This window comes from Barbus barbus (genome assembly GCF_936440315.1).
Source record: "Barbus barbus genome assembly, chromosome: 2".
Classification (NCBI taxonomy): domain Eukaryota; kingdom Metazoa; phylum Chordata; class Actinopteri; order Cypriniformes; family Cyprinidae; genus Barbus; species Barbus barbus.
Window position 1 is genome coordinate 17204657 of NC_136730.1, and position 22655 is coordinate 17227311.

The 22655-nt window shown below is 36.9% G+C and overlaps 1 protein-coding gene across 1 annotated transcript in view; it reads left to right on the plus strand.

Moving 5' to 3' along the window:
• The first annotated feature begins 2339 nt into the window (after positions 1-2339).
• LOC306884937 (docking protein 4-like) overlaps positions 2340-22655 on the plus strand; it is a 44253-nt gene continuing 23937 nt past the window's right edge. The window contains exon 1 of the mRNA XM_079441195.1: positions 2340-2608. The gene's annotated coding sequence lies outside the window, so the exon portion shown is untranslated. The remainder of the gene's footprint in view (positions 2609-22655) is intronic.

Sequence of the window (22655 nt, forward strand, 5' to 3'; positions counted from 1 at the left end):
CACATCAGTCCATATCATCCCTCTCAGGCATCTTGGGTTTATGTGCCTTGACACACTGGCAGTAGTCTCGGCCTCAGTCTGACCATTTACTGACCATCTGATGCACACTGCACAGAAAACTGGAATACTTTTCAGTCTCGTAAACTCTAATCTGATTGTCTTTAGGCAATTTCAAAGAATAAAAACACACATCTAATCAGTCTCCCTGAAAATAAAGTTGTTTACAACACTCTAAAAAATTCTGGGTTAAATACATCCCAGTGCTGGGTAAATATTGGACAGAACACATGCTGGGTTGTTTTCAACCAACAGTTGGGTTAAATGTTTAACCCAACCACTGGGTCTAAACAACCCATTCGCTGGGTTCATCCATATTTTACCCAGTACTGGGTTATATTTAACTTTAATATTTGATGCCAGGCAAAACCTACGGTGAAAAACACAACCAAATAAAGAAACATACTGCAAATACTCACAACACAACCAAAAAAAAAAAGAAACGCGCTGCAAATAAAATTCTTTATTTGGTTGTGTTGTGAGCATTTGCAGTGTGTTTCTTTATTTGGTTGTGTTGTGAGTATTTGCAGTGTGTTTCTTTATTTGGTTGTGTTGTGAGCATTTGCAGTGCTTTTCATTATTTGGTTGTGTTGTGAGCATTTGCAGTGTGTTTCTTTTTTTTGGTTGTGTTGTGAGTATTTGCAGTGTGTTTCTTTTTTTTGGTTGTGTTGTGAGTATTTGCAGTGTGTTTCTTTTTTTTGGTTGTGTTGTGAGTATTTGCAGTGTGTTTCTTTTTTTTTTGGTTGTGTTGTGAGCATTTGCAGTGTGTTTCTTTATTTGGTTGTGTTGTGAGCATTTGCAGTGCGTTTCATTATTTGGTTGTGTTGTGAGTATTTGCAGTGCGTTTCTTTTTTTTTTGGTTGTGTTGTGAGCATTTGCAGTGTGTTTCTTTATTTGGTTGTGTTGTGAGTATTTGCAGTGCGTTTCATTATTTGGTTGTGTTGTGAGCATTTGCAGTGCATTTCATTATTTGGTTGTGTTGTGAGCATTTGCAGTGCATTTCTGTTTTTGGTTGTGTTGTGAGTATTTGCAGTGTGTTTCTTTATTTGGTTGTGTTGTGAGTATTTGCAGTGTGTTTCTTTATTTGGTTGTGTTGTGAGTATTTGCAGTGCGTTTCATTATTTGGTTGTGTTGTGAGCATTTGCAGTGCATTTCATTATTTGGTTGTGTTGTGAGCATTTGCAGTGCATTTCTGTTTTTGGTTGTGTTGTGAGTATTTGCAGTGTGTTTCTTTATTTGGTTGTGTTGTGAGCATTTGCAGTGCGTTTCATTATTTGGTTGTGTTGTGAGCATTTGCAGTGCGTTTCTTTTTTTTTGGTTGTGTTGTGAGTATTTGCAGTGTGTTTCTTTATTTGGTTGTGTTGTGAGCATTTGCAGTGCATTTCTTTTTTTTGTGTGTGTTGTGAGTATTTGCAGTGCGTTTCATTATTTGGTTGTGTTGTGAGCATTTGCAGTGCATTTCTTTTTTTTGTGTGTGTTGTGAGTATTTGCAGTGCGTTTCATTATTTGGCTGTGTTGTGAGCATTTGCAGCACCTGCTGTCAAATTGATGAAGATGTTTTCTTGATTTACTGGTGCTATTTCCATTTTCATCTTTTTTCTAAAGTTGCAGCGCGTTAAGCTCTCTCGGCCACCATAAAAAACAGACATTATTATATCATCAAAAGCATGTAGTTTATCAATCAGATTCCTTCACTCAAAAAAAAAATGCTGGGTTAATTGCAGTTATTTTTCAACAGATATATCTCCCAGGGTTATTATAGTTCACTAAAAATAAAAAATAAAAAGAATAAAAATATGTAAACATTTAAAAAAACAAACAAACAAACAAAAAAAGACAAAAACAGCTAAAATTCAATTTGATAAAATGAAAACAGAAAATACAAAAAACTATTTCAAAATCTTTATGAAAACTGTAACAGTATGCTATCTAATGGTACGAAAATGACACGTTAAAAAGGCCTTATAGAAAAAAAATCTCTATAAAGATCACAGTAAAGTCCCAGCCTGCTCTCTCTCTAAATTTTATGTAGCCTATCAATACATTTTATGAACTAGGGCTAATAAATTTGACCAAACAAGAAAGCTTAAATATAAAGCTATATAATTAAAACTAATAAATCATAAATTTAATTGCATGTTTCTAAGTGAAGACACATTCCTTACGTCAGTGTCCGATAAATAATATACCAGCGTACTAAACGCACGCCCGTTATTTAGTGCGCTCTTCTTTGACGCACTACGGTAAAGGGTGGACTTTTGTTGTCTGCTGGAGCTGGAGACAGACAGCTGAGAGTGAAACAGCCGTGTGTTTGGAGCTTGAAATTCAGACGCGCTGCAAGGCGTCTCGTCCCGAAACCCAAGACGACAACCAAGAAGAGTCACTTGGATTACTGTCAGCAGGTCTAATGCCCGAGCACATTTGTTTTTTTCCCCAAGAAAACTTGCTGGTGTTTTCTCTGTTAGGGCACAGGCAAAACCATCGCATTTTCACCTTTTAAAAGCAGCAGTCTTCTGGGAAGGGGCCGCACCTTCAGCTGAACATCATCCAGGTAGGTTTATTAAAGTTCATGGGCTGTATCGAGGCTAAGACCATTGTACCAGTCACCCCAACAAAATACTAGAGAAAGAAAGTGGTCATTTAAAATGGTGTTGTTTTAATATGCGGTTATTTTGTGATTGAATTATGTACATCATTTACTACTTTGATCAACTTTTTGTGCAGCAGCATCCCTCCCACACGTTATGGTTATTTAAACAGCTGCGTTGTCTGAAGTGAGTGTGTTTGAAGTGAAGGATATAGTTTAGTTGAGAAATGCATCTTCAGACTCAGTATTGCTAATTAAGCTGTTGTGCGCTGGATTGGTTCATTCAGATGCTCATAAGACTAGCTCTTGACGTTTACATGTGCTTATGCTCAGGTCTTTAAATGAAAACTGTGTTTATGCTATGCATTGACTTTATTATCATTTGTATTAGTATTCTTATTATAATTGGTATTAATAATAGTGTTTTATTCATTTAATTAATTTCATTTTTGCATGGCTCTAGAATACTTCTAATTGGACAATGCGTCATCGAGCAGTCAAATACTTTATATGTATTTATATGCATATTTTATATTCCCTGCCATCAGAGAAGTGTTATGGAGTACTATTGTGTAAGGTAATCAGTACAAAGTTTTTTTATACCAGTATCAATGTATTTTCAGTTGTTGGATTTATAATAATGTTGGATAATTGTGGTCATTATATGGATTGAATTGTATTGTAAAACAAATTTCCTTAAAAAAGGACAATGAAGTATAACCAACCAACTAATTCACTGATGAACTGGATATTTCACCATTACCCATGGCAAGATACTGGCCCTAGTTTCATATCACAATATCAAAACAAAAGTTAGAACAGATAATTTACGCCAAAAACAGTAACTACAACTATACCCTTTAATAAAAATGGCCTCAAATTACGTTCATATTTTTCTATATAAGCTGCGCACACAACATTTGGGTGATAAATAAGCTCAGAAGTCCTGACGAAAGAGAGAAGAGCTAGAAGAGAGAAAAGCTAAAATGTCAGCTAACTAACCAGTCTGTATGATTAATGATATATTCATTAATATTGTTGCAGTGTTGGTCTTCTTGCTAGGCTAATTGTTTTCTATGTTGTGATGGGTCATTTGACAGGCATTCATAAATTATTTTCTAGGGTCATATTCAAGTAGCCCAACTCGACTTACCTTGATCAATGGCTAAGTCAGTGTCTGAATTTGCCCTCTTAATTAGGTTCACTCCTTGCTGATATTGTGCACTCAACCACAATGTCTGTAGGGTTTAGTGAATGAGTGAACGAATTCAGACACAGCTTATGTCTCTCAATCTAGAGTTGAATTTTGGATTTCAGAGGCGTGTTCCAGGTTGGCTCAGCTGACTCATCTGATGCCTAAAAAAAGCTGTCTAGGTAGACAGATCAGTAGATTTTGAGACATTACCAGAGGCAAAACAAAGGCCTCTGTTCCTGGATATGTTCCCACTTACTGTCCTTATTTTCACACGAATGTCTAAGTATGGAAAATAATTGCCTTGCACCTTGTCTTGTGGGCAGTTAATTAAATTGAAACCATGTCTTTTGAATGTGCTGCATGCTGATAAAGGACAGCATTTAATCTGAGCCTTATCTCTGTGAGCATAAACAGCTTCACTATAGCGCATTATAAAATCAATAATTATGCAAATCCTCCACGGCTGTAGAGAACACAAAGTAAAAAAAAATTTTTTTAAAAATCATCTTATCGGTCAATGTGATAGTTTATTACTGCGATGGTGTTATCATTGGTAAACTGCGTTCGAGCACAATAAAGATTAAGGTGGATAAACACCTATTAACCTATAACCCCTTTACACTGAACCCGACTCTGCTGATTTAATGCTTGATAGAGATTGAATGAAGCCCATTAGATAAATGTCAGTCTTGTCACTTTTTTTAACCTTTGTTTGCAGTATTTTTGGTCTAGCATTTTCCAACAGAAACATTAATGTGCTATAATCGTATTTATAAATGACATTAGTAAGCAGTCAAAGCATGTTTGCATAAGACAGCAAGTATTAGAATTAGCACTTTATTTCAGTATATGAGGTCTGGCAGAACCTCATAATAAATCTGACATGATGAGTTGGACGCTCAGCCTGTCAAGCACTCGGTTTTAGCTAAAACAGTTTGACTTCCATCCTTTTCTTCATTTGTGTCTTGTTCACATCCATAAAGCTATAATGTTGAATTTTAGCACTGAAGGGGGGTGGATGTTTCTCTAAGTAAGTCTGGGCTCTTGTCCTGCTGACCTAGGCTTTCTCCAGTATAATCCAAATCATGTAATTAAACACAATATGATTAGTGGGCAGAACAGACACTGTTGCTGTGGAGGTGCACACACACTATATGTGGTGGAATTTAATACTTGCCTCTTTGGCAGTGTGAGTGTTTTTGCATATGTGTGTATGCATAAGTGCATTTCCACTGGCAGTTCATTGATGGCTTTCAAAGAATTCAGTCTCTGTGCACAGGCATCAATACACATGCCATGACTGGAGAGATCGGCGCCATCCTAGAAAGCATGCTATATGACCTGACCAGAAGCTGCTAAAAAAGACATAACAGGACAATATTCCAGTCAAGAGAGATGAGTAGCCTTAGAAGTACTGGCAGTCAATTTCCAGTGGTTTTGTAATGGGGTCTATTACAATGCTCTTTACATACCAGTAAACCTTTTTGTGGCTTTTGTAGCGTGTATAGTCACCTGAGTCATTGATGTTATCCAAACATCTGTCCTTGTGTGTGTGTGTGTGTGTGTGCACTTCTGCATTTTGTCTGAAGGTTGCAGTTGACAGCGGAGCAGTGTGGGAGTCGGCTGGTTTTGGTCGGCTGGCTCACAGTCTGAAAGAGAGGGAGAGAGAGAGATGAACGCTCTGTAATTAGCACCCGCGGCTGCATGCTGCATTCCACCTCTGTAAATTACAGAGTGGCCTGCCTGCACTGCCAGACCCAGCAAACCTGCCTGTGTGAGTGTATCCAGAACCCCCTCTCCTCCTCCCTCGGCCTCACGCACACGCAAAACGATGACTTTACCTGTTAGCAACAGACTTTGCCTTCTCTTCCAGTTCACATCCACTGTGTTTGTTTCTGCGCTGCAGTAATTGGCGGTGGTGGATGCTCTGTCTCTCCGGGGCTCGGCCTGCATTGATTTGTTTGGATTTCTGCTCCCCTCCCCAGAGCTTTGGCGTGCATACACGCCACAGACTCCCTACACTGCTGCCTGTCACGTCTGAGCGGCATATTTAAAGAGTTTGGTGTTTATCGAACTGCACGTACACTGAAATGCACAGCATTTCCATAACACGGGGTTTTTTGAATTAAAGGAACACTCCACTTTTTTTGGAAATAGGCTCATTTTACAACTCCCCTAGAGTTAAACAGTTGAGTTTTACCGTTTTTGAATCCATTCAGTCTATCTCTCTGTCTGGTGGTAGCACTTTTAGCTTAGCTTAGCATAGATCATTGAATCGGATTAGACCATTAGCATTTGGTCATCAAAAATGACCAAAGAGTTTCGATAATTTTCCTATTTAAAGCTTGACTATTCTGTAGTTACATCGTGTACTAAGACCGACGGAAAATGAAAAGTTGATTTTCTTGGCCGATATGGCTAGGAACTATACTCTCATTCCAGCGTAATAATCAGGGAACTTTGCTGCCGTACCATGGGTGCAGCAGGCGCAATGATATTACGCAGCGCCTGAAAATACTTTCATGGTACGGCAGCAAAAGTTCTTTGATTCCTTGAAGCGTTGGGATTTGAAAATACGCTTTGTTTTGAGAGGGTTAACAGGAATTGTGTGTGTAAAAGTGTCAAAATGTGCTACAGAGCTTTGAGACTGCAAAGAGGTCTTTGCTCGGAGCTTATGAGTGGGTTTAGACAGGGCAGATATTGCCCTTACCGGTATTAGATGTTTTTGATGCTGCTTTCTCTGCTGTACTTTATTCTCTGCTGTACTATATATTATTTCATATACTTTTAAAATGCTGTTCAATGTCCAATTTCTGAAAGTAAAAAAAAAAACAAGACCTTATAATTTGCGGTGAAAACCATAAATTGACATTACCAGAATTCACTCACATTTGATGTTTTTTCTACAGTTTCTTAAGAGTTTCTTCTTAGTCTTATTATGTGTTTGTAATACAATAAATATGAATATTTATTGTATTATATTAGTGTCATGTACTATATGTTACCATAATGATGTTTTGTATTTGTGTATATATTACACCGTGCACCTCCTTTATATCCATTTACTGCAGCTTGTGGAAAAGCTACTTGTGATGAAGTTTGATTCAAAATGAGGCTTTCACTTTATCATCCATATATTTCTTTAATAGATATATTTATATAAGTGGTTTTCAGTATGTTATAAAGGTAAAAATTTATTTTATTAATTTGGTTTATTTACGTTGCATATTTTTTATGATAAAGTTCTGGCAACCACAGTTGCAAAAATTTTTTTTAACATAAACGTCATAGTTTTTTTTGCAGCTAATCATTTATTATTTGACAAATGTTTTACAATAGAACTGTTAAATGACCAACAATAATGTCCAATGATGCACAACTAGTTTTTTTTTTTTGTTGTTGTAAAATTTAGCTTTTAATGTAATTCATAATTAAACGAGCTACAACAAACATTAACAAAGATGTTTTTGGCATTGGGCATAAAATTAAGAGTGAATGTGTGCATATTTTAAAATAAAAATGATTATGATTATTATTATAATTTTTGTTTAAAATAAAATGAGTTAAATACCCCCCTCCCAATGTTCAACACATTTTTGAAGTAAAGGATGGACTTCAGGTTTGGTGTTTGTGATGATGTATCTGAGGGTGAGAGCTGTGTTTGTGAGGGTGGGTGTGTAGGTAACGATCATGTGTAGTCTGTGCTGATGGATGGGACCGAGTAAATGGCTGTGACCCTGACAGAGGACCCAGCTGAGGGACCAAATGAGCTTTGTGACATTGTATATGTGTTTGAGAGTGTGTGTGTTTCTGTGCCTGCCTGAGCACAGCACACCATATAGGACAAGTGGCGTCCCCTCCCCTCTCTTTCTGTCTTATGCCATATGCTAATATAGTCTTGGTAGATTAATAGTACTAGTTTCAAATCACGATGAAACAGAAGTAGCGACAGATCGTTTCTTCTGTATTGGGACGTACATCTGAGTGAAACAGATTATCGAAAAAGAAAAAATGTGCTGTGTGGACTGTTGATTGGATGGAGGCAGATGTAAATGTGAGCGTGCAGACGATTTTACGAAAGGGGCGGAGTTTAATCAGACAAAATAATTTAAGTCACCAAACAGTCTGCCGTTTCACTGGAAGATTGATTTTAGACATTTTGAGTAAGAATTGCGAGGTCAAAAAAGAAGCACATGCACAGATGAATGAATCACAGTAAGATGAATAGCATGCATTTAGAAAATAAATTGGGTGAATCATCACATCATACCAGAGAAAAACTCTTTTTACTATGCAACTAGCACACTCTGACTTAAGGTAACATGCTGGTTAAAGTGAGTATTTATATATCCAATAGCATATAGTGCTTTTCTATACATCCAGCTGTACTGTACATTATGTGCTGTACTATATGTGCTTCTAAATTTAGTGCCTCTGTATTGTGTGTGTGTGTATATGTGCGTGTGTGTGTGTGTATATATATACACATATAGACATGCACAATATTCAAACTGGATTATATATACATATATATATATATATATATATATATATATATATATATATATCCAGTTTGAATATTGTGATTTTATAGTGCATGTCTATATGTTCCATCGGAGTAGTGCTTCTATAAAGCTTTCATATTGTTATTTCTCTACGGTCTCATCAGCTGACTCTGCTGAAGAGGATTTGCCGAACTGCAGTTTCCCGTTTATGTCAGTTCTTCCTGTGGTACAAGTTTGGTCTTGCTGTTTAGTTAGTTAATGCATAAAGAGCCAGCTAATGATAAACAGTGATGTCTAAAGATGTCATCAAAGTCTTTTTTTCCCCAATCGCGTGGCTTCTTGAGTTGACTGGATTTTGCCTGCCAAGATTCATCAAACAATGGTAAATGTGACCACACCTTTAATGTGGAATTTTTTTTTAATTTTTTTTTTGTCTGCCAGGTGAAAATTTATTTATTTTAAAAGTAAGTACACTATACTCAACAAGCCTCATGATTTGAGATGTCCCAAAAGTTTATTACTTTATTCCGATTTTTATTTAGCAATAGTTATAGTGAAGGTTACTTTGGCAAGGACGACTAACTATAATTTTAAGCATACAAAAAGCATGCAAAGAATAAAGTGAGCTGAAGTCCATGCTGGAGCTGACATTGAGTGGGGAAGGCTCTACATTATAAGTTCGGCTCTTCTGCCAGGCCTGCTGCTGAGAAGGCCCCCTGAGAGCCCCACAGCAGTTAGGAGACATCAGACAACATCCATAATTTATGACAGAGAAAGAGATGCGGCTTGTTTTTGTGTCTAAGTTGTGCCCTCGTGCACTCCCTTTGTAACAAATGAATAGTGAACGCATTTCCTCCTGCTGTCTCTCCCTCTGTATGTTCCTCTCTCTTTCCCCTCGTGTTCCCTGTTCTGCTGCGTCCCATAAATCAGCTGTGAAGTTACGAGATCAGAATATAACATTAGGCCATCTTTTCCTCTGAGTTTTTACCTTTATGCAAGTGAAGTAATTATGGGTCACTGTAGATCTGCGGCTACAGGTTGGGCATTAGTTTATGGAGTTGCCCCTGTTTTCTCCATGCTACCTCGATTTTTTTTTTTTTTTTTTTTTTTTTTATTTTTTTTTAGTCCTCTTGCTCTCTTGTTAGTGATCTTTTTAGTTCTCCATTTTGTAGCAAAACATCATTTTTTGCTTGTTTTTTTGTTACCAGTGCAATTTTCTCTCATTTTCTGTAAAGCTGCTTTGACACCATATGTATTGTGAAAAGTGCTGCACAAAAGGCTTGACAATAAGCTGTCAGAGTTTGCTTATGAAGACTCTTAATCAAAAAGTCTGCTTTGTTGAATTTTATTTGAGCTCAGTAAAATAATCCTAAAATATGCTTTACTATTTAGCATAAGTTTCATTTAATCTATTTATGTGGGCTACCTGGTATAGAATTATTTTTATTCATATTTAATTTTGTCAGCTATTATTGCCATTTTGATTTGAAGTATTTAATGTAAAAAATTATGGTGATCTTTCAAATTGTTTACTAAAGATAACTAAATTATCTTTAAAGGTATTGCATATATCGTGAGTGTTCAGTATATATTATAGTCCTATTGGTACGTGACAGCTGCAGGTTCAGATAAGGCTAGAGCTGCGGTGTTATCACTCCTAGGCTGCTGTGAAGAAATAAATTCAGATTTAAAACCTGCTTTACAAACAGCTATATGATGAGCACGTAAATGTATCTTCCTTTCTTTCTCTCATTCTCTGCATTTTTTGACAATGATTTATAACAAAGTGTTGCACATCATTGTGGCTTGAACGTTTTCCTGTACGAAGCGTGTCTCTTCAGCCTGCCATAAGAGAGAAACTTCAAAGCCAAAAGCTCCAGAATGCTGATGTGTACAATCTTCTAAGTTCTAACATCCTCCCTCAGCCCCTGTTTCTGTATCTGACGATCTGTCTGTGTCGCATTTCTGCATCCTTCATCTTCTCCATCTCTTTCTCTGTTCACCCTCAGTCATGCGGGGCTGTCAGGGCACATCTGTGTGAGACAGAGAGGGAACAAGAACGAGAGAAAGAAACACTGTTTGAGCAAGATAGAAATTCTTGGAAAACATGACTAATTTGTTGCCAGACTCATCAGATTTACCTGAAAAGAGGAACAGATCGTTACTTTAAGAGAGCATCAGCAACCATTTCATACAGCCACTAAAAAAAGTACCAGTTGGTTTTCTGGAGATGATAATTCCATGTGGACATTTGGACCAGAGAGTAATGCACCAAAATGAAAATTCATTTAATATGATTTTTAATTCATGTTTGGAATAACTAAACAAATTCTAGGTATTATAATGTTTTCTCAGGGATTATGCTTGTTGGTACTTTAAGTATCATTATTGGGTAACATTTTAAAAGATATTGCATAATAGATATAAAAAATGACTTTTGGCTAATATAAGCACTATTAAGCCTATAAAGTGGTGCAATGGTATAAACATCTTATTCCATTACTTTTTCTGTTAGGCACAAGAGTCACTGATATGCAACGATCCAAATTCTTCTTTCATGAAAGAAAGTTATCATAAAAAACAAGTTGACATACTTTGGCAGTTTCTAGTTTGGCAGCAGTTGAACATGACGCCGTGGTGCCAAGAACAGGCAGAAAAAAAAAGAGTTTGAAAATTTGACTGTTGAACTGCACCGAGGGATAAGTTGTTACACTGAGGTGTTTTTCAGGGTGTTTGGCTGATGCTTTGTGAGGGTGAAACCAGCCGTTGACTCTGCAGTCTCACAAAGTGCCCTACAAACCTCTGCCTTCGCTCTTCCTCCCTGTAGAGCCGACAAATTAGGAAAACTTCTCCTTTAGGCCTAGTTAACTAAAATGTCCCTTGGAATTTGCTATCTGAGCTGGTCTGCCTCAGTTTTCCTGACTTATTCATAGCTCGATCATAAAAACACAACTAGTCGAAGCAGATTTGTGTATGAAGCAGTTTAAAAGAAAGGACTCAATCGAGACTCAGTTGTGTCTCAACTGTCAAAGCAAATGCTCACTAGAGATGAGAAAAGGAAGCAACAGAGAGACTTCAGACAGACTACTTCAGCTCGACAGGAGCTAGACGAAGCCGATGGCCTAGCCAAATGCCTGCTTTGTGTGACAACAATGCTGGGGATTTGGATCCGTCTGAAATATGCTTTCTCTCTTTCTCTGCAAGCCCAGGTCTCTTTCTCGCTGTCACCTCTTTGTTCATTCATATCATGCTGTTTGTGAGATGACGTGATAAATTCTAGGCTGTCATAACACCTTCTTTTGCCCCTTCATTAGTTCTTTTCAATAGGAATAGGCTAAACGGAAGGAATTGGAGATGTTTTCTGTCAAAATTGCTTTTTTTGCATCAGAAATGCAATCACGAGAGCGATGTTAAGAAATGGGCAAAGATAAAAGACTGACTAACAGCAAATTCTCGTTCTTCACATATGATAACATTTTCTTGTTTCTTGTATGTAAATTTGAGCTTAATACAGTGGCGATAATTCAGTTGCTATCCGATTACAGGAGGTTATGATATTAATGCCCATGTATAATCAACTCTTCCCACATTTCCGAAGCCTCAAAACACTTGCACGTAAACCTTTATACACCTTCATGTTTGTTTAACTGTGGAACCAGGATTACTTTTGCTGTGGTTTGGTAGCAATTTGTACAACGAAACAGAAAAATCGATGTTTGGAGGTTGGCGTAAAGCAGAAAAGTTTAAAGTCAGGTTAGATGGCCAAACAAGATCTGTCATCGTTTATTTCTTACAAAACACAGCGGTTGCTTTTACACTTTCTCATCTTTATCTCTAATGTGTACACACTGGAATGTTGTTAAGGAGGGTAGGAAGACAGAGACTAGCCCACACCTTATTGAAACGTCTCTCTGCTCTGCAGAATTAAAAATGTTTAAATGTGGTTAATGGTTCCCAGCCATTAAAAAGCCCCATAAAGTTAAAAACCAATAAATGTCTCTCATATGATAGCAAACTACGTCTTTTCTTCCTCTCCTTTCATGCCTGAGGGAATTTTATGAATTATAAATGTTTTTATTTTTTGTTGTTCTGCAGCAACATTAGGGAGATTTGGAAGTGTGTACGTGTAAGGGTGTGTGTGTTTGTCCCATTTATTGGAGGCTGTCTTGGGTAAGAGAGACACTTGAAGTCAGATGGGCTTTGGACTCATAGAGTGGCTCTGCACAGTGTCGGAAACCAGACAGCCACTCAAGATAGACGCTGCTGTGTGAGCCTTTTCTTTCTCACTCAATAAGTGGAATTCGACTCAATGAGATTCAAAAACTTCACTTTCTTACACGCACTCAAACACTGAAGGTCGCGCTATTTTTATTTATTTTCTTGCCTCTCATGAACCCAAGAAAATAATCCAACTTAAATTGGGGCTGGCGATAATATATAATATTATACATTGTAATTAAGTACATGATATGTTGATTAATCAAATGAGCATTCAAATATGATTATACATTATCAAATTAGCATTAAATTAATCAAATTTGCATTCAAATACAGCAATCCTGTAGCTCAAACAGTAAAAGCATGGTGCTAGTAGGAGAATTCTTTTCACCTTAATTTTTGTAAATTCTGTTATGGTTAAATTAATTTTAGTAATCAAACAGCATGCGTAATTAAATGAAATCGTGAAACAGTTTATAAGAAGTTTAACAAAAATAAAAAAAATTTGGGGCCCAATGAAATCTTTTTGGGGCCTCAATGAATATTTTTTCTGAACTTTTGTTTTAACCATTTAAGTTCTAATAATATTATTTATTCATTAATTTGTTCATTTATTTATTTTATAAGTACATTCTACAGTACGGTATTAATATTCCTGTCACAATTTCAAGCTAAACTGTACTTTTTATTTCGACAGGTTGCAATTTAAGTCACTTTGGATAAAAGCATCTGCCAAATGCATACAGGTAAAATTAATCAGTTAATCAAAACATATTGAGAAAATTAAGAAAATGTTTGAATGCATTATTGCGCCAAAGATAATGTGGAAATCTTTGATTAGTAATTATAAAATTTGGCCTTAAAAATGCATCAATTTTGTTTAATGTCAGTGAAGTCAATCATTAGCCTATAGTCAACAGCAATGCATGTTGCAGTTAAATTTGTCAGTCTGTCTGAGGCAGATTTGGTACCCAGAATGCTTTAAGTTAGGCTAAATGTCGTTCAGTATTGAGTCACATTTATCAAGACTCCTGAATTCTGTTCCATGTTGTTCCAGATCATCTAGTTGAATGGTCTTGGTGTGGTGTGGTGATTGGACTCACAAACACGTGAAGGTGACACTTCAAGCTCTAATGTAGGAAAATTCTTTATATCAGAACTTGCATGTGAGCCATAAAGCATATTTAATTAAATTATGGCATTATTTTTAGTTTAATAGTAATAACTAAATTAATGCATTAAATGGACAGCGCTAATTAAAATGAGACGAGGCAATAAAACTGTAACCAAGAGGCTGAGACTGATCCTCCAAATATAACACTTATAAATCATGCAAAGTTTGGCCGTGTGCATGCCTGGAAACTCACCAAAGCTAAAAATCCACTTCAAAGTACGATTTGTTTTTTTTCTTATTTCCATTTTTTGGCATATACCTAAGCAAGAGAATCCATTTTTTAAATAATTTTCTTACATAAAATTCTGATTATTATCTTGTCAGAAACAAGTGCATGAACAAGAATAAGTGTCTGTATGTAATAAATCATCTTTGCTTTTAGCAGTGTGTATTTGCATACTTGCTTGTTTTGTTTGCTTTATCTCTGTCAATCTGGTAAAAGGACTGGAGACAAAGTGTCGCTTGCGTCAGGCTGTAGGAGGGGTGCTGAAACCAGTTGTCTGTGTTTATAGCTGCTCTGTTATCTTTGATAGATAGAGGCTTGCAGACATCATGTCTCATCTGCCTGTGCTTTCTAGTTCTGGGGATCTGTGTGTATATGTGTGTATCTGTGTGTTTGTGTGTGGGACGGTTGTTAGGACTTTGTGGAGTAAAGCCTGGAATTTTTCCACAAGAGGTCAAAATCAGGGCATATAAACTAGAGTGAGGCGTCTTCATTATGTTCCTCCAGCTGTCTATTCCCCTTTTTCTCTTCTTATTCATCTTTTTTTTTTACTTGTCTTGTTTCATCCCCATTCAGCCCATTTTTGTGTATTGTTTGGCCCTTTCCTGCCTCTTTTGAAGAAGAGTGGCTCTACTCAACGTGATTTCAGAAAGGCTGTTTCTTCCATCTCATTTCACTGAATAGTGGTACGTTGATGATGTTTCTCTGAGTGCTTTGACTCTGTGGTTTCTGATTGTTGCTTGTTGAAGGAAGCTACTAAATGGTAAATAGATTTTTTTTCCAAGCGGATGAGCAATTTTTTTTCAGTGGTATAATGCTATATTTTGAGAGCTGATATAATGCAAATATAAAGTACTCTTTTAAAGCTTGTTAGATTTTTTCACAAAAAAAATGCATCTCGCTTTTAATCTCACTGGGTTGTTGTAATTAATGGCAAAATAAATGTTAATAATGATAAGATAAGAAAAATAAAATATAACAATGCATAATGTTGTATGTACATCAAAAAAGCAAAGTAAATTAAAACTTAAAATTAAGTTAAATTAACACTTCTTTTAAAGGCGTAATGAGATGCCTCTGTTTTTTATTTTGTACTGTTATCTGATGTCCACTTAATGTTATCAATATTTTTACATCAAAAAAACATAATTTGGAAGTAATAGGCCTGTCCTGTTTTTGACCCCCTCATCAGAATGGCATGGCAGATTGTAGGCTCTGAAGTAAACGTCCACTGCTGTGATTGGCTTACACGTGTGTATGTTTGAAAGCCTACATCCTTCACAGAGGAAACTGTTGTGATTTAGGTTTAAAATGCAAAAATATTTTAATCAAATATAGGGTTGCAAAGGGGTGGAAAATTTCCAGTACATTTCTGGAAAACCTGGTAAGTTTCCAAAATTTCTGGAAAGTTTCCGACATTTACTGGAAATTTTCCAACTTTTTGCAACCCTAATCAAATAATCAGTTTAACAGACTAAGCAATAGTGATCGTGCAATAAAAACAGTTAATCAAACTGATTCTGAAAATCCCACGTGGAATTCTGCCTTTTTGTGAAGGAAACCGCAGTAAAATAAAGTGAACCAAAATTCTTACAGACGCGGTCTAGAGCTTCATAAAAAATAAAGTTCATCTACTTTTTCCACAATGTTGGGTTTAGAAAGTAGGCGATGCAAAGTTTATCCACAACTTGGCACTGCACAGCGTCTTGTTGTCTTCAGAAATAATCTTTATTTTTTGGTTTCTGCACAATTTGGTGTCGATCTTCTTGTGCGGAGGCGGTGTTTAGGCACACTATTACAGTATGTCATAAAGTGGCACATATGGCAACCTGTCGTTTTGGTAGACTGGCTTAAATATAAACTGTTTTTAGACTAACAAGAACATTTTGAGTTCTGAAACTTACAGTATGTTTTTATAGTTCAATGACCTCTTATATGTCAAACGATCAAGGGAATTTTGGTTTCTCAGATCATGACCCCTTTAAAAAATATTCACTAAAAAATGTCTAAAACTATTTAAAACAGTTCTGGCCAATGTTTATAATTGGTTTCATGTTCTGGACAATATTAAAAATTGATACTATTTTTGTAGAAGAATACTGCAATTGCTGAGAATAATGAAGTGCTTTCAAGAAACACTTAAAGAAAATCAGCATTTTAAGTCTGTGCTAATCTGTGTAATCTAGTTTGTGCTACGTAGATGAAAGGGAAATTATTCTTAAAATCCCCAAATAACTTAATTATTAAATATTAACATCAGCTGAAAAATGTCCAATATGAAAATACTAAAAAATGACAGACTTTTATTTAGCACAATCTGACTTTTTTTTTTTTTATTCAGTTCTGATAATCTTAAACACCCGGCCGACATATTATTCTATCAGCATGGACCCTGGGAAATCAGTAGACCACCCACTGTCATGTAAATGAATGGTCATGTCAGCCTTAAATGCTCTCATTCACTTATGTATGTGGCAGTGTGTATTAACACTTGTGTGTGGGTGGTGTGTTTAACTTTGTTGGTCCTGATGATTTTGTGCTTTTTTTGGCATTCCTAGAGGAGTTCAACTAAGTAAGAGGTGGAATAAAAAAGAAGAATAGGTTTATTTTCAGCTTCAGAGTCTGATAGAGCTTTATTGGCCAAGGGAGATCGTAAACTCTGATTTACAGGAGCTCTGCGCACTTAAATATGTGCGAGAAAATACATTACAAGAACAAACAGCTAAGTGGGGAAAAAAGAATTAGATGTAGAGATTTGTATAGTGTTTTTGGTTAGTTGACAATTTGGATCCATGTATGATAAATGTGCCATACCTCCCCTCTCTCTCTCAGCTGCCCACTGATAATTACCTGTTCATCCCATTGCTAATAGAAAACCTAGTGGATATAGGGTCAGATTGCCTCTAGTGTAGTGTGTAGTGTATTAATTAAAGCAGCCCTTTGACCTCATCTGGACCCAGCGGGGCTGCATGAGCCTCAGGCATCGATTCAACCTACAGATGATTGGCAATGAAGCTTTGCCGATCTCACATTGCTCAGCCAAGAATTCCCTTGATAGCGAATGAATAGAAAATGCAGCAAGAATCACTTAAAAAATGTTATCATTTTCATTCCTCCTTAACTGAATAGGTAATTTTGCATGTCATTGTGACAGAGCTTGAAAGGACACCATTGGCCCATAATTGGATGTGATATGTGAATTGTATGGTGGGTTTTATGTGAGATACGACAGCTGGATTAAGGGGATAAGAAGGACAGATTGATGGTAAAACAGAGGTGGAGGGAGACCAGGACATGTCCTTGCACCCTCCTAAAGCAGTCAGATGACAACAAAAGCCCTTTAATTCAGTATGAAATTGGGTTTGAGTCTAGATGTATGTATGCGGTGGATTTTATGTCCTTCATTACAATGTACACACATTTTCTGTCACAGTAGGGGTTTGCCATTGACTTCTATTTTTCTTATCTGAGCTAATGATATTCTGGATCCATTTTCATTTACATTTTCATTAAGAGATTATTTAGGATATTTATTAAGTCACTTTTCTCATGGGAGCTGTTGGCGGGTCTCCATGATGTAGGTGATTTCAGGTTTTACTCTCCTTGTGGGGACGTTTGGCAGACAAAAGCTGACCCACACACATGCAGACAGCCAGGAGAGATCTGCGTGGAAGCGGTTTGCACAGTTGCAGCACCACAGGAGAGGAAATTCAATCGGCCAATCATGAAGCCAGCTGAGCCCCCACTGCATCCTACCGTCACCTCAGCCCCATCCCTTCCACACCCACTTTCTTTCTCCTCTTTTTCCTTTACCTGGTAGTAGGGGTCATGTCACAGGCACTGGGTAACCTCGACTGTGCTGACAATGTGGGCAAAAAAGAGCCGAACCAACAAAAAAAAGTCTATTCAACAGAAATCCATCGTCCTTGAACGATAAATGAATGACAAGCTCCACAAAAGAGAGAAACTCACTACCATTCTTTAATTCAACTCTTTATCTCGCTCAGCTGTTTTTCCTCTATACTCGTTTTTGCTCTTGTTAAATTCAGTTTGTTGAAATGTATTTCCAACTGTGTTGTTCTCTGGCTCCCGACGTTCTTTTAGCATGACATGAATAGAAGCGTTCTATATTCTGTGAGTATTCTGTTGGTAAGTGACTTATTATGAGAGACAGCAGAAGCAATATTAACTTTAGTGAAATGAGACAATTTGAACTCTCTCCTCTTTTACTTCACCACTCTTCATTTCTTTTTTTTTATCTTTCATTTGCTGGTGGAGTATGCCAAAGTGGAGTGTTGTAAAACCCAAATCTTCCTTTCCTCTTCTGTTGGGAGGCACTGATATAAAAAATTTTGTCTATACCAATATAGGCAATAATTATTTTCATTTAATGGCTGATTAAAGATAAGTGGACAATATTACAACTACAAGCCTGTACCATTTTAATTAAATAATTAAAAAATAAAAGGCTAAAAACTGAAATCAATCATTTTAAATGTCAAAATTAAATTTATCCATCACAACCTTATAATGTACAGTGTGAAAAATATATATTTATTTTGAGATTTGCTAAAGATTGCATTGTTTGCAATTGCAGTGTTGTTAAATTGTTGATGTTTTGAAAGATTAAAATAGAGGAATAATTATTTGTCACCTTTTGTTGTGCTTGTTTTGCATTCACCAGTCTACATTGTTTGATTTTCAAGAGTGTTTTCGATTAATTCCTGATCAATTCTTTTAATTAGCAATATAGAGTGAGGGTCAATGTCAGTTACAATCTTTGCTTTGCTGTGTTATTGCCGATGCAGTCATTAAATCCTGCCTGACCCTTTTGTACTGGACTGAATTGATTTCATTATGCTTTTGTTTTCAGAGAAAGAGATGCAATGTGCTTACAGTGGTTTTGATGCTAGCAAGCAATGTACTAATTTCTTAATTTTATTTTGGCAATTTGCATTACTAAATCATTTATATGATGTTGTTTTTTTTCTAGACCTGCAAAAAGACTAAATGAGCTGCTTCTATTATGCTGATGAATATTTGATGATGGAATAAAAAAAAAAACAACAAAAAACCACAAGTGAATGTGTCACTGGCACATTTCCTCATCCTCTTTTTCTAATTAGTCTTTCCACATGTACATTTTTAATTAGGCTGTAAGGTTCTGCTGTTTTGAGAATGATAGAAGTTATGCTTTTTCAAAATATACAATAGTGAAGCAAATACTGTGTCATGTATGGCAGGTATTATTCTGAGGGAATATCACATTTGGGAGATTTTCAAGTACGGCTGAGTCTGTTGTCATAATGACAGTAGCCAAAATATAAAATATACCCCAGCGACTTAAGACTGGTTTAGTGCTCCAGGGTCACATATTGCATAAAAGTCCACAAGTTTTTTTTAAGTGACTTGTGACCTGACTCTCCTTCTGTCTAAAGGATTTGAATGTGACCTATGCTACTATACTATTGACAATAGATGATGGACCTATTTGCATATTGCAGCAACCGTTCCACTGACAATGCTATTGCCTTTACCCTGCACACTGCTCTCTCCCACCTGGAAAATAAGAACACCTATGTGAGAATGCTGTTTGTGGACTACAGCTCAGCATTTAATACCATAGTGCCTGCCACACTGGTTGAGAAGCTCCAGACTCAACGGATCTCTGTGCAGCTGGATCCTGGACTTCCTGACAGGCAGATGTCAGGTGGTCAGAATGAGCAACATCACTTCATCCCCGCTGACCCTCAACACTGGTGCTCCTCAGGGCTGCGTCCTCAGCCCACTCCTGTACTCCCTGTACACACATGACTGTACAGCCACACACAGCTCCAACGTCATCGTCAAATTTGCTGATGACACAACGGTGATAGGCCTGATCACTGACAACGATGAGACGTCCTACAGAGAGGAGGTGAGAACCCTGACTAAATGGTGTCAAGAGAACCACCTCTCACTCAACATCGACAAGACCAAGGAGCTGGTGGTGGATTTCAGGAGACAGAGCAGAGAACACACACCCATCACAATTCGACATGACACCTGTGGAGCGGGTAAACAGCTTTAAGTTCCTCTGCGTTCCCATCACTGAGGATCTCACATGGTCCGCTCACACAGATGCAGTGCTGAAGAAGACACATCAACGCCTCTTCTTCCTGAGACAGCTGAGGAAGTTTGGAATGAGCCCCAGCATCCTCAGAACATACTACACCTGCACTGTGGAGAGCATCCTGACCGGCTGCATCACCGCCTGGTTTGGAAACAGCGTTGGCAACCGCAAAGCTCTGCAAAGGGTCGTGCGAACTGCCCATCACATTGTTGGAGGTGAGCTTCCCTCCCTCCAGGACATCTACGCCAGGCGGTGTATAAGGAAAGCCCGGAGGATCATCAATGACTCCAGCCACCCGTCCCACAGACTGCTCTCTCTGCTGCCCTCAGGGATCGGATGATGCCTCTCCGCATCATCCGATCCCGCACTGAGGGATAACTTTTTTCCTCAGGCTATCAGGCTAATGAACAGTTAGAACTAATACACCCTACAGCATACTCCCACCTTACGGTATGCCACGCACTGCACTTTAATTCCAATACAGTTTAAACTGGACTACCAGTACACTACTGCACTAATACAACAATCTTTTTGCTACCACTGGATACCATCCAATGCACATCCATGACATTTGTGTATCCAGCTTATGTATAATCTGCTGCATCTTCGCATATTATTGTGTGTACATACAGTGTATAATGTGTATTGATAACTGCAAGTATGTCTAATAGTACACTGTGTGTACTGAGTATATGTATGTGTATATTACACATTGTCATCTGTATAAATCTGTAAGTATTTATGGTAATGTTTATATGTAAATTGTTTCTGCACTGCCTGGAGCACGCTCTCAACAATTTCAGTCACCAAGGCACATGTGCTGTGGTGATGTGACAATAAAAGTGATTTTATTTTATTTTATTTGATTTGATTTGAAATGCATTGTATGGGTCAAAATTATCGATTTTTCTTTTATGCCAAAAATCATTAGGATATTAAGCAAAAACATGTTCCATGAAGATATTCAGTGAATTTCCTACTGTAAATATATCAAAACTTAATTTTTGATCAGTAATATGCATAGCTAAGAACTTAATTTGGACAACTTTAAAGGTGATTTTCTCAGCATTTAGATTTTTTTTGCACCCTCAGATTCCAGATTTTAAAATAGTTGTATCTCGGCCTATTCTAACGAACCATGCATCAATGGAAAGCTTATTTATTCAGCTTTCATATGATGTTGAAACCTCAATTTCGAAAAATTGACACATGACGGTTTTGTGGTCCATGGTCGCATAGTAAAACTTAAATGACAATATAAGTGATAATGAAATGAGAAATAAGTGTACTAGTAGAAAAAGATTATATATATAGCAGTACACTTTTTTTTTTTTTTTTTTTCATTTATATTGTCATTTGTGTCTAACTTTATTGTATAAAAGTCTACAATTTTTTCAGAGGATGGAATAAAATTTTGTGTTCTTTCATCAAAACATCACAATTGAACAAATGTACGGTGACTTTTTTTGGGGATTCCTTTTAATTGACAATCAGTTGTTGTTTTTTTAATGGATATTAATGAAGGATAGAAAGTGGTATTGAAGACCAAAAAAAAAAATATTTTTACATTTCAGAAGAAATCCCCATAATTTTGTTCAATTGTGATATTTTGATATAAATAACATAATTTTGATATAAGACACAAATAACAATATAAGTGATAACAAAATAAGAAATAAGTGTACTAGTAGAAATCACCCACACAATGATGAACCGTCCACAAATTTCAGTAATCTTTTTATGTACTCTTTATTTTTGTATCAATAAAAAGAGAGGCATTGTTATTGTATTACAGTCAGCTTTATGTTGGTAAATGCAGCGAATCCATAAATCTGTTGTCCTCTTGCAAAAAACCTCATAGTTTGGATTCATAGATTTTGCCTGAGAAAATTCACTAAGTGCACCAAAAATGGATTACTGCTTTGTTGGCTCTGTTCCCTGAAAATCTGTGTGTGTGTGTGTGTGTGTGTGAGCACCATTTTGCTCTTACATTCAGGCTCTGGCCAATATAGGTGACTCCTGAAATACACACAATTGCAACCAATGACCTTTCTTTCCGTTGCTCCATCTCTCGGTCTCTGTCTTTCCCTCAAGCGCTCTTAGTATTTCACTGTCCACTCTACTGGCCTCCTCGCCTGTATGAGTCACTGCAGCACTCTTTCAATTTTCAGTTCACTTTCTCCTCTGATGGACTCCAGCTGTGAGGGTTCATCAAAACTGACAATCAACACACCTCTGCGCCTCCTGTTCACTTTCTTTTCTTATTTATTGCTACTACTCCTCCCGTTGAAGTTTTGCCAACTATGACCACAACCATGAAATTAACCACCCACAATGCCTTTTTCTAGTCAAAGGCTTATGTTAGGGGCACCCTAAGCATTAACCCTTGTGTGTATAAACATACTTGGTAATAAAGCTCTTTCTGACTTCTAAAAGTTAAGAGAATTAAATTGACGTCTTATTTTTTTATTAACTAATATGAAGCTTTGTGTGTTCATGTTATTGGACAATGGTAATGTAACACTATCTAACCGTATCTACAGTCTTTCGGATTTTAGTGTAATATGTTTAAACTGAAAGTGAA